This window comes from Lissotriton vulgaris, chromosome 10, assembly GCF_964263255.1.
Source record: "Lissotriton vulgaris chromosome 10, aLisVul1.2, whole genome shotgun sequence".
Lineage (NCBI taxonomy): Eukaryota > Metazoa > Chordata > Amphibia > Caudata > Salamandridae > Lissotriton > Lissotriton vulgaris.
In genome coordinates, this window is record NC_141698.1 from 858,886,302 (window position 1) to 858,899,668 (window position 13,367).

General features: G+C 42.9%; 1 protein-coding gene across 4 annotated transcripts in view; it reads left to right on the forward strand.

Moving 5' to 3' along the window:
• Positions 1–13,367, forward strand: part of LOC147688908 (peroxisomal carnitine O-octanoyltransferase-like) — a 407,404-nt gene that overhangs the window by 160,700 nt on the left and 233,337 nt on the right. The gene's annotated exons all lie outside the window — the stretch shown is intronic.

A 13,367-nucleotide genomic window follows, 5' to 3' on the forward strand; every position in this document is an offset into this window, starting at 1 on the left:
CCAGGAGTTCCCTATTGTGATGATATGGGGTTCCCTCAACCTTAGAAATGAAATGGCCAGTATCTTTGATGAAGGAGTCCAGAGCTCCGACCAACGGTTGAAGGAATTGGTCAATGTATTTTGATAGGGGCTCTAGGGCTGATCCTATCATAGATACGATGGGCCTTAAGGGTGGATCAAGTTGGTTTTTGTGGGTTTTAGGAACCCCGTAGATGATTGGTATCCTGGTGAACGAAGGGGTGAGAAACTCGGCTTCCTGTTCACAGATATCACCATTCATGACTCCTCTTTCGGTTATTTGCAAGATGCGACGCTTGAGGGCTGGTTCCGGGTTTCTGGTGATTTTTACGTAGTATTCACGGGCAGACAGAAGGATGTTCATCTTCTCTATGTAAGTTGGTGTGTCAAAGATAACGATACCCCCTCCCTTATCGCAGGGTTTTATCAAGGAACCTATTGAACCAACCCGGACATTTGATCAACGGTCCCCTTGTCACCTAAAACCATCTTTGCCTAGTGTTGTAGGATGTATGATGTGTGAATGTCTTCGTATGAATGTTAAGGGTATGTCAGTATGAAGTTAGAACCACCATTTAATTGTTGTCATGATGTTTATTTATTCTGATGCTAAATAACTTATATTTATATACTAATATAATGAATTCATAGAAATAAAAAATAAATTTTGATAAAATCAAACTGGTTATATGATTTGCTTGGGTTCAGGACAAGTTTTATAATACAAAGGACCTCTCCTAGGCCATCGTTTAAAACTACTGTGGGCAGGTCCCCTCCCTGTGTTTGATCGAAGACGGCTGTAATGCCAGAAACCGGTCCCCGGGAGCTTGTTTCCTTCCCAGTGTAAGAATTGGCTTTTGTAGTTTGGTTTGCCCTGTTCCCATCATGCACTGGGACAGGAACAGACTAATTTGCATACAGCCAGGTTCTGAAACTGGGATGGTGCAGTGAGCTAAAAAACGGTGTTGGATCTAGCCCTGATCTGTTGACTGGATGAGAGCTTTCTGCTTAATTCAGAGACTCTGTCCCTCACCACCCCTTGTTGTAAATAATTTTGTCCACCCTAAGCGTGGAAGGGTATTCTCAGATGTGAGACCCTTGCTCATTGCACCATCAGGATTCAAGCAAACCGGGCCGAAGACGGCTGTAATGCCAGAAACCGGTCCCCGGGAGCTTGTTTCCTTCCCAGTGTAAGAATTGGCTTTTGTAGTTTGGTTTGCCCTGTTCCCATCATGCACTGGGACAGGAACAGACTAATTTGCATACAGCCAGGTTCTGAAACTGGGATGGTGCAGTGAGCTAAAAAACGGTGTTGGATCTAGCCCTGATCTGTTGACTGGGTGAGAGCTTTCTGCTTAATTCAGAGACTCTGTCCCTCACCACCCCTTGTTGTAAATAATTTTCTCCATCTGAGAGTCACTTTTCATGTTAGAAAAGATTTGTATATGACATCAGTTGTCGTACCTCAGTGGTCTGATCATCATGTAGTCATTCTTCCATTTGTCAGGTACAATTTTGACACCCCTGCATACTATCCCATGCTGGTCACGAGAAACGAATGGCCATTCTGTCCTCACAGATTCGAGGCAAGAGCTATATACTTTGTTGCTCTAAATGGTTTCAGTCCAAAAGTTAGGTTCTCACCAATTCCCTTTAAAGTGAACATTAGAAAAATGTCCCTTTGATAAAAGAAAGTTGCGTGAACAGATAAGGCAACATTTGAGGAAATATAGCAAAAGTTAATTGTACCAAGCTATGAAAAAATGCAGCTTAGTAAAGAAGGCAAATCAATTAATTTAACGTTAGTATTTATCATTTAGTAAAAGGAACTCCTAATTAAATTCAAACATAATGAAATAAATCAAGCATTACATATAAATAAATAATTGCAATACTGTTATTGATTAATGCATAGAAATTACTAAACCTGAATATGGCCTACTACTACGATTTGCAAAGTACATACCTGCAAATTATTCTGAAATATCATTTTACAAAAATCGTTTTCATGGTTTCATTTTCGTAATAATGTTAATACTGTAAATATAACTTATGTAATATCGTGTAAAAAAAGATTTTGCACCACATTCATTTTCTTAATGCATTACAATGAAAACAATAGAGTTGCTATAGTCCTAATGTTAAAAATAGCACTACTGTGTCAGCTAAAGCATTTTCAACATTCATTTTCACATCTGTTTTGTTATCACACTTAATAAGCATGTTACTCTTCTTGCATTTAATTATTCTATTTCTACCAAATCAAGCACGCTTTTATGGTGCTGGTACTTCAACTTTTCTCCTTTTCAGTGTCGGTTTTCTAAACGTGGGCAAATTGCACATTAGAGTTACAGCTTTTAAATCAATAGTTGTGTCATGTAAAGAATAACGGTTACTATGGTCTTGAAGAGGCCACCCTTTTCCAAGGACCTTGTCCTTTAGATGTGATTGACTTTTAGCGGCATCCGTGAATCTGAGTCACGGTGGAACGAGGGGGGGCGGGATGAGACACTTGGTGATCTCTACCCAGGTGAGCAGATTATTTATTTCACTTGAAGCACGGGACACATTTGCAGTGGGGAGTGGACAATCTCTTTATTACACCAAACTGTCAAGCACGGCACAGGAGGTTTGGACTCCCCTCCCAGGACACCGAGGTAGGCGGACACCGTGCAATTATTATTGACGTCTGGGTCAACAAGACATATGGTGATGCATTTATACAAATCACTCAAGGTGGATAGAATGAGGGTTGAGCCGGCATCTCGAGGAGTGTGGGGGGAGGAGCTGGAAATGCCCCTGTTCGATGTGGAATGGAAAGTGATTTGCGAGTTTGAGGATCTCGTGCAACCCAAGATTAAAGTTGTTGCACTTTAACAACATGCATTTCACATATGTTAAGCCTGTTCAACTCAGCCGCATGTATGATGGCAGAAGTGCTGATTGCCCTAGATGTGGGAGGGAGAGCCTCCTTTCTGCGCATGGCCTGGGCATGTCTTGGAGTGCAGGTGTATGGATCTCAATGATCTACATGTCTAAGAGCCATGGCCGACGCTCGCGGAATCCCCTCAGGCGTGCTTGCTTTGTATTGTCAAACAACCTAGAAGGGGCACATTTCACTGGAGGTTTCTGCAGCTTGCTTTGGTGTTAGCGAAAAAGAGAATAGCTGAAGGATGGTTAAGCACAAGGTCCCCGTCTCTCAAACTATGGTTTAAGGATGTCACTGAATGGCGGCTGGTGGAAGAGTTGCACATGAAGCTCAGTCGTTGGTATGATAAGCTACAAGAGAATCTGGAGATTTGGGCTGCAATGTTGTAGGGTATGAACAGGGAGAGGGCTGGAGGCTGTGACCGGGGCTCGCAATGCAGGACACGGAATGCAATATCGGGATCGAGGGTTAGATGACGCCCTGGGGAGCCAGATGCACCGCGGTTGAGCGTACACATTTATTACTTGTTGCGCTGACTTTGAGGAGGATACCAGAGTCGAAACTGTGCACTGGGAAATGGGGTTGGAATGCCTTGATCCATGCAGTTGGGAATGCTGTGTACCTCCACTCAATGTACCACTGATTGTTGGTAATTTTGTATACTTTTGGTTCTGTTCCTCTACTTTTACTTTTTTATTGGTAGTGCTGTAATAGTATTAAGCAGGCAAAATTGATGCTTCTTGTTGTGCTGTCTCGGAGCCTGTTCTTCACAAAAGCCAATATTAAGAAATATATTAATTATATTTTGTCCAATTTTTGTTACAAGATTTTCAAATAAATGTTAAGGCCGTGGGTGTAAAGAACTTTTTTTTTCTCCCCAGGGTGATACATTTTAGGTCACAAAAAGGACTAAGGCTATGTCAACTTCTGTTAATACTCATCTTTTCTAAAGTTGTATGTGGTGCATTGCACGAAACTTTATGAAAGGCAGACTGCTCCTTTCCACCCTCCTTTCGCCTCTTATTTGTTAATACCTCTAAAAAAGCCTTCCCATCTCTCATCTACTCTACATTGGCCAGATGGCTTAAATAGAGCATTGAGATGGCTGGTGTAGATACTTCCATCTTTGGAGCTCATTTCTCTAGAAGAGAAATGTTTTCTGATGCTTTTATCTCCTCAGGACGACTGAATGACTTTATGAAAACAAAGCTGCAGACTGGTCGCAGAAGTCTTCTTTTCAAATGTAGCATTTTAAACCCGTTGCTTATGTACATGGTATTGTGGCTAAGTTTTTAAATCTATTTTAAATGAGCCTCCGATCATGTAAAATAATGTAAAGTCAAGGAGCTGAAGATTATCCCACCCTACCTCTCTTTTGATTCACTTTGGTATTTCTTTGCCTGCAGCGCAATAAGAAGCTTCGTGGTTGCGACTGAGAGAATTTCAAGCATTTTGTCAACTATTAATGGATGTTTTTTTCTTTCTGGACTCCACAGAGGATGACCAATGGTTTTGGACTATTGTTGTCTTCCATTAAGCTTGTTTAATTCCTGTTTTTCTGTTGACATAGGTAAATAACATAAAGTGTTCTTTCAGACCGGACAAGTTATTCAAGGGATTGTGATGTCATAGGTTCCTCTGTGATGTCATTTGATTTGAATGCCCAGTGTGTTAAGCCCATGGGCTATTGAGTCTTTTATGCTCCCATGTTGTCATAGAATGTGTCTTGCTTTAAAATGTGTGATGTTCTCTCTTCCATTACTTACCTGCTATTGTTGCCATGTCATGATGAATGTGATGTGCATTCTGCTATGCTCATGACCTCGCAGAGTTCTGGTTATGAAATGCTCTGTGAAGTCATGAGGCTGGCAGTTAGAGCAGGGAGGCAGCTTAGGCAGTAATAAATACATGTCTTACCTGTCTGTGTCTCAATACCACAAACTTCACAAAATATGTTATTTTACTGCTAGCGATTACACTGAAGACCTAGTCACAATCTTTGTCTTCGGAGAGAAAATGTCAACTTTAGCAACTTGTGGTTATTGGTGGTCATGCAGAGGGGAATCGGTTTTTGTTTGTTGAAACTGTATGGCCTCATTCTTGCTCGGCCCTACTCCAAATATTTATACTTGTATTTGGTACTTATAGAGCGCACATATCACCACAAAGGTCTCATAGCGCTTGGTAGTGTTCAAGGCAAGACAGGTCAGAAAACACGGCAGTCAGGTGTAAAGGACTGGGCTAAAACAGCCAGGCTTTTAGGAGTCTACAGAACTTCTTATGATCAGTCTCCAAGCGGAGGGATAAAGGCAAAGTATTACAGATTTCTGGGGCCACCCGGGAGAAAGATCTACCCCCATTTCTGGCGGTTCGGATCTTTGGCACTGTCAAAAGATATTTGCTATTGGACCTGAGGGTTCTGGCCTGTTGGTATATGGTGACTAAGACTGCGCATAAGTCCGTAGCAGATGCGGACCAGATTGTTAATATGATTTGACATAGAAAGTTTGGAATCCAAAATTACACCAAGATTACGTGCAGCTGTCTAAGGTGGGGGACAAGATCCTAACATGGAGGCCACCAATCGTTGTTCCATAGTTTGGCTGCATCCCCAAAAAGAACAATCTCTGTTTTGTTGGCATTAAGGAGAAGGTGATTATTCGCCATCCAGTTATTTATGGCTATCATACAAAGTTTGAAGCGTTTTTTGGTTTCGGTGACATCTGATCCCATGGTGATTAACAACTGAGTGTAATCTGCGTAAGACACTGTTTGAAACCCAAAAGATTTAATGAGTATGGCCAAGGGGGACACGTATAGGTTGAATAACGTAGGGCTCAAAATGGAGCCCTTGGGAACACCTTTGTTGATAACTTGGCTATCCGAGGAGAAGTCACCTATTTGCACTTTAGAGGAACGGTCTGCCAGATAGCTCCTGAACCAGTGAAGGGCTCCGCCTTCGACACCAGATGCGCATAGGCGATCAAGAAGGATGCTGTGCGAAATGGTGTCGAAGGCAGCCGACAGGTCAAGTAAAACCAATCTAGCTGATTGACTGGCATCCAGGGAAAGTCTGATATTGTCGGCCATTTCAAGCAGGGCCGTTTTGGTGCTGTGGAAAGCCCTAAATCCTGATTGGGAGGGATCCAGTAGTTTATTATTTTCCAGGTGCTGGGTAAGTTGGCCGTTAACCAGGGACTCTAGAATTTTGCCAAAGAGTGGTAAAAGGGATATTGGCCTGTAATTGGATAACTGTTTGGGATCAGCAGAGTTTTTTTTTAATTGGTCTAATAATGGCCTCTTTCCAAAGGGTGGGGACTGTGGACTGTGACCAGGAATGTTTAAATAAAACAGTAAGTTGGGGGAGAAAGACGGGGCCAATTTTGGATAGGACTTGAGCAGAGGCCGAGTCAGTAGGAGAACCTGATTTTATGCGATTAAGAGTAAATGTAAATGTAAATGTTGTATACTTGTAAAGCGCACAGCTGCCCACACCGTGGGCGTCCCGGCGCTGTATACCGCTGGTGAACCCGTCCTGGCTTTCCCTGTGAGATGGTCCCTGCTGGGCACCCCCAAGGTGAGACCAGGCATCCCCGGCGTTGAAGGGGCCATTGTGAAGATTAAGCAAGCTATTGCCCAGAGTTGCAGAGTGGGACCCAAGGTTAGAGTAGGCGCTGAGGCGAGAATTATCTGGCCCGCGGACATTTTGACCCAAGACCCTGCCGCATTGGGAATCGAACCCTGGTCCCGGGCTGATCTCAGCTTCCGGTTCTGCCGCATCTAACCATTGAACCACACTTCTCCACTTGAGCCACAATTCTCCAGAGTTAATTATACTTCGTCCTCTGAGACTGTATGAAAGTCCGTGAGGGGGCAATATGGAAATATACGGGGTCAGGATTGCTCCTGTTGAGTGTGATGTCTGATGATTGTGGAAATGATTTGTGAATGTCATTGCTCTTTTCAATAAAAAAAAGTGGGAAGGGAGTTCACCTACTCCTGAGAAGCGATTAGCGGTGGTTGACAGGAGCGAGTATTGGTGAATTCCTTGACGATAGTATACTGTTCCCTCTAAGAGTTAGCTGCAAGGGTGATTCTGTTGCCTAAGTATTCTTTTTTAGCCTCGGCTATATGATTCATACATAGCCGGTGAGTGATCTTATATCTTATGTTTTGTTCCCTTTTTTTGGACCATGCCCTCTGCAGGTCAATTGCGGTCACTGAAACATTTCATTGTGTTCAAGGTTAATTCCCCAATCCTGCTTACTATTTCAGGCAATTTTATTGCACAATGGAAGGCAGGCACTCGTGTGCCTGTGGGATTCCGCCCAGTCCTTTTGGGGTGCAAAACCTGATGCAGTGCACTGTGACTAATGTTCATTCATGAATTGTTTTCTTTTATGCGGCTATGTTGCACTAGCGAAGGCAAGAACAGGTACGCCCATGATTTTAGCCACGCAAAGCACCCTAGAGCTATTGAGTTAAACCGTTCACCTGACCCACCACCAACTGGTGTTTTAATGAAATACGGGTACTGTTGAGGGGTGGCCTAATATTGCGAGGTCGACAATCGCTGGTTGCAACCGTTTGAGGCGGTGTACGCTTGCCTTCTGGGGCAAGACTAGAGTACAGTCTGTTTGCTACATGTACCCTAGCAGGTTGGGGTCAGGCCAAAGGATCGCTAGCTCAAAGCTTTGGTCTTCGTCTTGTAGTTTGAGCAGCTTGGAAAACTTCCTCCACCCGTTTTATATTGTGCTAGTAAGATGGCTCGGTGGGCTATATCCACTTTCGTAGAAATTAGTGGGTTACATCCTGAGCCCATAAACGGGTGCACTGCAATTATTGTAAGAATTACCTCTCACATGTACATTGTATTAATTTGTTAACTTCTCAATGAATGCTATCATCCTGCACAGAATTTGGGATAGCATTCACAATGCTTTGAGGAACTCTTTGTGCAAATTGATACGTGAGCAGAGTAAAGTGAATTAAATATGCTCACTAGTTTACATGCGCATCCACTCTTCATGCTTTCATGTTTTTTTTACTACAGCAAGGCCTATCTCTCCCATAAGTTAGCATTGGAACTGTTTTGTAATATCTTACAACTGTATCTTGCTATTGGGAGCTGATAGAAAATTGAATTGTGAGATCTCAGGACTCACAATGTAAAAACACCTCTTTTAGTAAAGTTGGTTTTTAAATTGCATGTCTGAAAATGCTACTTATAAAAAGGTTGTTTAATTGTTACAGTGTACATGAAATACTAGAAAAACCATGTGAAATATATGTGAATAAATACACAGGCCAAGCAAATGTGTGTACTTGTACTTTAGTATAGATTGTTGCTTTAAAAATTCCAGCTAGGGTAACTTGTTTATTCAAATATACTTTTGGAATGTTGGCTTTTTCCTACTTTAACTATTCTGTGCCTCTGTCTGTATGCTGAATACTTGTCTGGGTTAGGATGACGGTTTGGCTGTTTGTGCATTCACTCTAGATTGTCACACAAAGAGAATTTAGGTGTGCCCTGCATATTGTGATGGCCATCAACAGGCTGATGGGGCTTCCTGAGCTAGAGTGGTGGGAGGAGTTGAGAATGACACCTGTTAAGAGCTGTGTCTGTCCTCATACAAAGAAGTCTCCACCCCTGTAGTGTGTCCGGAGCCAAGGCCAACAACTTCATCATCAGAAAGTTTCCCAAGTGGGCAGGGGGGCCCAATTGGATGTTGATAAAATTGTCAGGATTTTTCCGTCACTCACCCTAGGCCCCCCAGATGTTTTTAGTGCATGATGGAGGGCAAAAGCCATGGGGCGCCTCCCCTGCATGCAGTGTTTATGGTGTCCCTGCTAATCTCCAACTTTCACTTTTATCTTTTTGCATATATCATCCTCATTATTTTTATCTTGTTTTATTGATCTGTCCAGCATGACCTTACCTTTGACCCACCTATAGTCTCAGGCGACTTCAGTGCATGGTTGTATGTCTCCACTGTACTGCAGCAATGTATTAGACTTGTGGGCCTGTAAACTCTTAATCTGTCCTAGTTTGGAGTGTCCCCAACTCCTGATGATTGCACCATTCTTCATCCTTTATTTGCCAAGAAGGCTCATGTTCTCACCTAATCTCTTTTTAATGTCACACTGAGAAAGCACTTTAATGCTTCGTCCTCTGAAAACTACCAAGTCCACGTCCTTCAAATATCACTTTGTTTGTAGAATCCGGAAAGTTATAACATATATAGTTTCTTTATGTATATTTTTTCTTTCAATAGCAGACTTTACTGTGATTGTTTCAATCAGTGTCTGAGACCTTTCGGCGTAATATCTTGTTGAGATAAAAAAAATAAACTCTCATTCCTGTAATGTCTCATGTAGATGGTATGCCAGTCAATTGGCACATGAAACATTTTAGACCATGAATCTAAGGGTGGCCAATAAGAAGAATCTGTTTCTCTTACCCAGAAGTCTTCAAACTATTTTTTGCTGTGAGCTCCCCTGAGCAAAACATTTAAAAGTCGGCCCCCCTCCAAATCTTTATGATAGTACTTTGGGGCGTGGAAAGATCCGGGCTGAGTGCAGGGGGCGCTATTACCATTTCAGGGGTAATTTTTCTGTAGCTGATAATCCACACTAAATGTGACCCTTAGAAAATATATCAAGCAACTCCTGATTCTTGGGGTGTTGAGAGCCACTCGCACTCCTGAGACCCAATCCAACTGCACCTGTTGTACTAATGATAGCTGCAGCCCTGAGTAGCAGACTGTGTCCTTTGTCTCCTTGACCTCTTCCCCCCCATGCACAGCCATCACTCTAATCTTGGAACATATTCTCTGTCCCATCCAGAATAAAATGAGCTCTGGCATGTTGTCCACTGCATTACTGCAAAGCTGTCCTCACCTCCAATGCTGCGAAGAAAAATGATCCTCAGATCCTTTTTTTATTAATTAAGGCAGTCCTAAGTGTTATGCATTCGGCCTCTCACTCCTGGGCCCGTGTGCCATTGCACCTGCTTTAGTATTGTGACAGGCTGTCTTGCTAAGTGGTGGTCTTCTCTGCCCCTTATTGAAAAATGGGCCCCCATCTTGCCCCTTTCCTCACTCTGTCAACTTTCTGAGGCCTCAGCGAATGTGTCTCACCTAACAACATTTTCCCTTCTCTTGGGCCATTGGTCCAAGTCCCACAGCAACACTGCCACAACAGTGGTGCACAGGGCCCCAACGTAATCAAGAAAAGACAACAAAACAATACTATTGTGCCACTGCATCTGCAGCACAAATGATACCTACTACTCTTCCCACTCTCTCCACTGGCCCATCACTCCTAGACATGTGGTCCAAAGATGGCTGTCTGCCCTTTTGAGATAAAAAAAAGGGTAAATCCTGCATCTTGCCGCCTGTTGCCTTGGACCTGTTCCCTCCGCCGCAAGGGTGACCAGGGCCCTAATGCTACCAAGGCTAAAAGGTTTCCCATCCACCATTTTGCTAGTTACACAGACAAAATTGGCGTGAACTATCCTAGTGCCACTGCACCTTATGCAGTAAAGGTAGTAATGGCCAGGCTGGATAGCATAAAAGAAAGTGTTCTCAAGGATTAGTTTAATTTGTATCTTTTTTTCGTTTGTGGTATACTTAAAGAACATGTTCTTTTCTTTTTAGCCATGTCCTTGACCCCGCCGTCAAGGCACTAAGAATAACAGTTGCCATAGTATGCCCTTTACCTTCTGAATGTAAATGAAGGTAGACTGTAAACGCGATAAATAAAGAAAGTCGCCTTCCAGGCCATCTTCATTTACAAGTATTTACAAACGCATCTGTGTCTCCGCCTAGGAACATAGCAACGGCCCTCAGGGGGGCGCTCCTCACAGTGTGAAGACCTCTACTCCAACCCCATTTTTATTGCTACCACTATGGCCACTAAAGAGTTATTCGTATTATTAGGAGAACATAAGCAAGAAACTTGCAATCTCTACTGTTGCAAGTCTATTGCACGCCCTTTACCAACATTTAACATGAAAAGGTTATGCCTGGTAAGACAAATGTTAGTGCTTGATCTCCAATTGCCTTGAGATGTTTAAAAAAAAAAAAAAAACCCCTGTCAGCAACTGCCCTCATTATCTCCTTTTGAAGCAACCTTCAATAGGTTCATTCTTGAAAATTAGAAAAATAAGGTTTCCCCATGGATATTTCATTCCTTGTTTTCCATGAACCGTGCCCGCCTATGTGTGAAAGCAGTCATGTGTTTCATTGCTGATTAAACACAGGTGTGGCACATGACCATCTTAAAACTGCAGTCAAACATTCCAGGAAGCGTTCGACCTGTTTCTCTCTCTTACTCTTTTTGGTTAAACCTTGGGCAACAGCTGTCAAACAACCACTTCAATTTTACACTGAACACTTTTGAATTCTGGACCCCTTTCAGCAGACGTCTGGCCCAGGCTCAAAATTAGAAGCATTCTTTGATGACTTTGAGATTGAAGTGAAATGTGGACATAGTTGGTGCTCTAACGCCACTGTATCTCTCAGCCAAGCGCCACAACTTCAAACATCCAATCCACTTTGCCTCCAATGGTTAAAAGAAGTTTGAACTTATGGATTTCGTCTCAAATGGCTAACCTCTTTTCTCAATTCATGAGCTCAAAAGTGTTGCATTTCAACCCTTCTAATCCTCGTTGACCTGAAAAGTGCCCCATGTACCCCCTAATTTCTCACATCTTATTTAGATGATTTTTTAGATCTGTAGCATTTTGCCTACATTCACTTTCTATATGCAAACAGCACCAAGCAGATACCAAACCGCAATAATAAGTGGAGGTCTCAACATAGTCATTTAGATTCCGTCATAACTGCTATCGGGAAATGGACATCCATAAGTTATTTTAAATTAAGTCCTTCCGTATCAGATATTTTACTTATTCATACTTGCCGCCCCATTAGGGTGAAGCTGTGTGGCTGATTTCTATGGGCCACCCAGCCTTTACTCGCCAGTCCTGCTTCGCTAATGCTGACTCTGCTCTTGCTTCCTGTGAAGCATGTTTTAATTTTCAAATTCCTCTGATATGTTTCCATCAGTGATTTGGTTCTTCTTTTCTCGGTACCAACCTCTATAATAATCCTGCTGCACCCTCCTATGTATGTGTGTGATATTTGCATAGCTCGAACCTTGCTGAAGATTGAGTCAACAAGAGCTGCTTAGCTGGTTTCTGAGGGCAGAAGAGAACTTACTGAATTGCTTTGTTAACTAGTGTTGTTTAAAATAATGTACCTTAAGCCGTTCTTCTAGATCCTGGTTGCATAGGTGGTGATGCCTTTTTATCATTTTTTTTTCTCACCTTTCTATCTGCTCTGATGTCCTGATTACAGGTATGCCATGGACCACAAGAGGTAGTGAGCTTAGAACAGATAAGTTGGTTGGGAGTGGGATTGGGCAATCATGATTTGTAAATTATATAGCTAGTTTTGAATATGGAGGGGCAGCAAGAAGAGCTATTAGAGTTCACTTGGCTCAGTTTTTGACTACATTGCTTTAAATTTCTTCAAGGCATTTTACGATGAAGCCACCAGCCTTGCATGAGAGTTGTATACTTTGTAGTAGCTATGGAAATCTGTGTAATGAAAGAAGAATCCAATTTGGTGGGTTCCCCTCTGTGTTTGCGACTCGCAATTTGAGAGTCGCAAACAGTGATGTACAACAGGGTCTGAGACACTGTTTGTGAGTCCCAAATGGGTCGCATCATTCATATTCATGAGGCAGGTCGCATTTTGCGACCCATTGAGAATGGTTGACACTCACAGGGATGGTAGGCCTGCTGGGGTCAGCAGAACACCATGTCTGTGACTGTTTTTACAACAAAGCAGTTTAAAAAATAAAAGCGAACCCTTTGTTTAATTTTTTATGAGCATGCAGTGGTCCATGGGACCACTGCCTGCTCCTAAATATTTACGTTGCCAATCACAAAGTCACATTTGCGACTGGCTTACCACCAATCTGAACTTGGAGGTAGATGCAACTGTTTTTCGACTGCATTTGTGGTCGCACAACAATCTTGCACCCCCCTGTAACTCGCTATTAGGGTACGCCCTTGCCATGCCCCTTCCTAATAACGATTCAGAAAAGGGGGTGGTGATGGACAGAGTGTCTGAATTAAGCAGACCACTCTTACCCAGTCCAAAGATCAGGGCTTGATCCATCACCGTTTTTTAGCTCACTGCACCATCCCAGCTCAGAACTTGGCTATATGCAAATTAGTCTGACCCTGGCCCAGTGCATCATGGGAACAGGGCAGACCAAACTACCAAGCCAATTCTTATACTGGGAAGGAAACAAGCTACCGGGGACCGGTTTCTGGCATTTCAGCCGTCTTCGGCCCGGCTTGCTTGAATCCTGATGGTGCAATGAGCAAGGGACTCACATCTGAGTA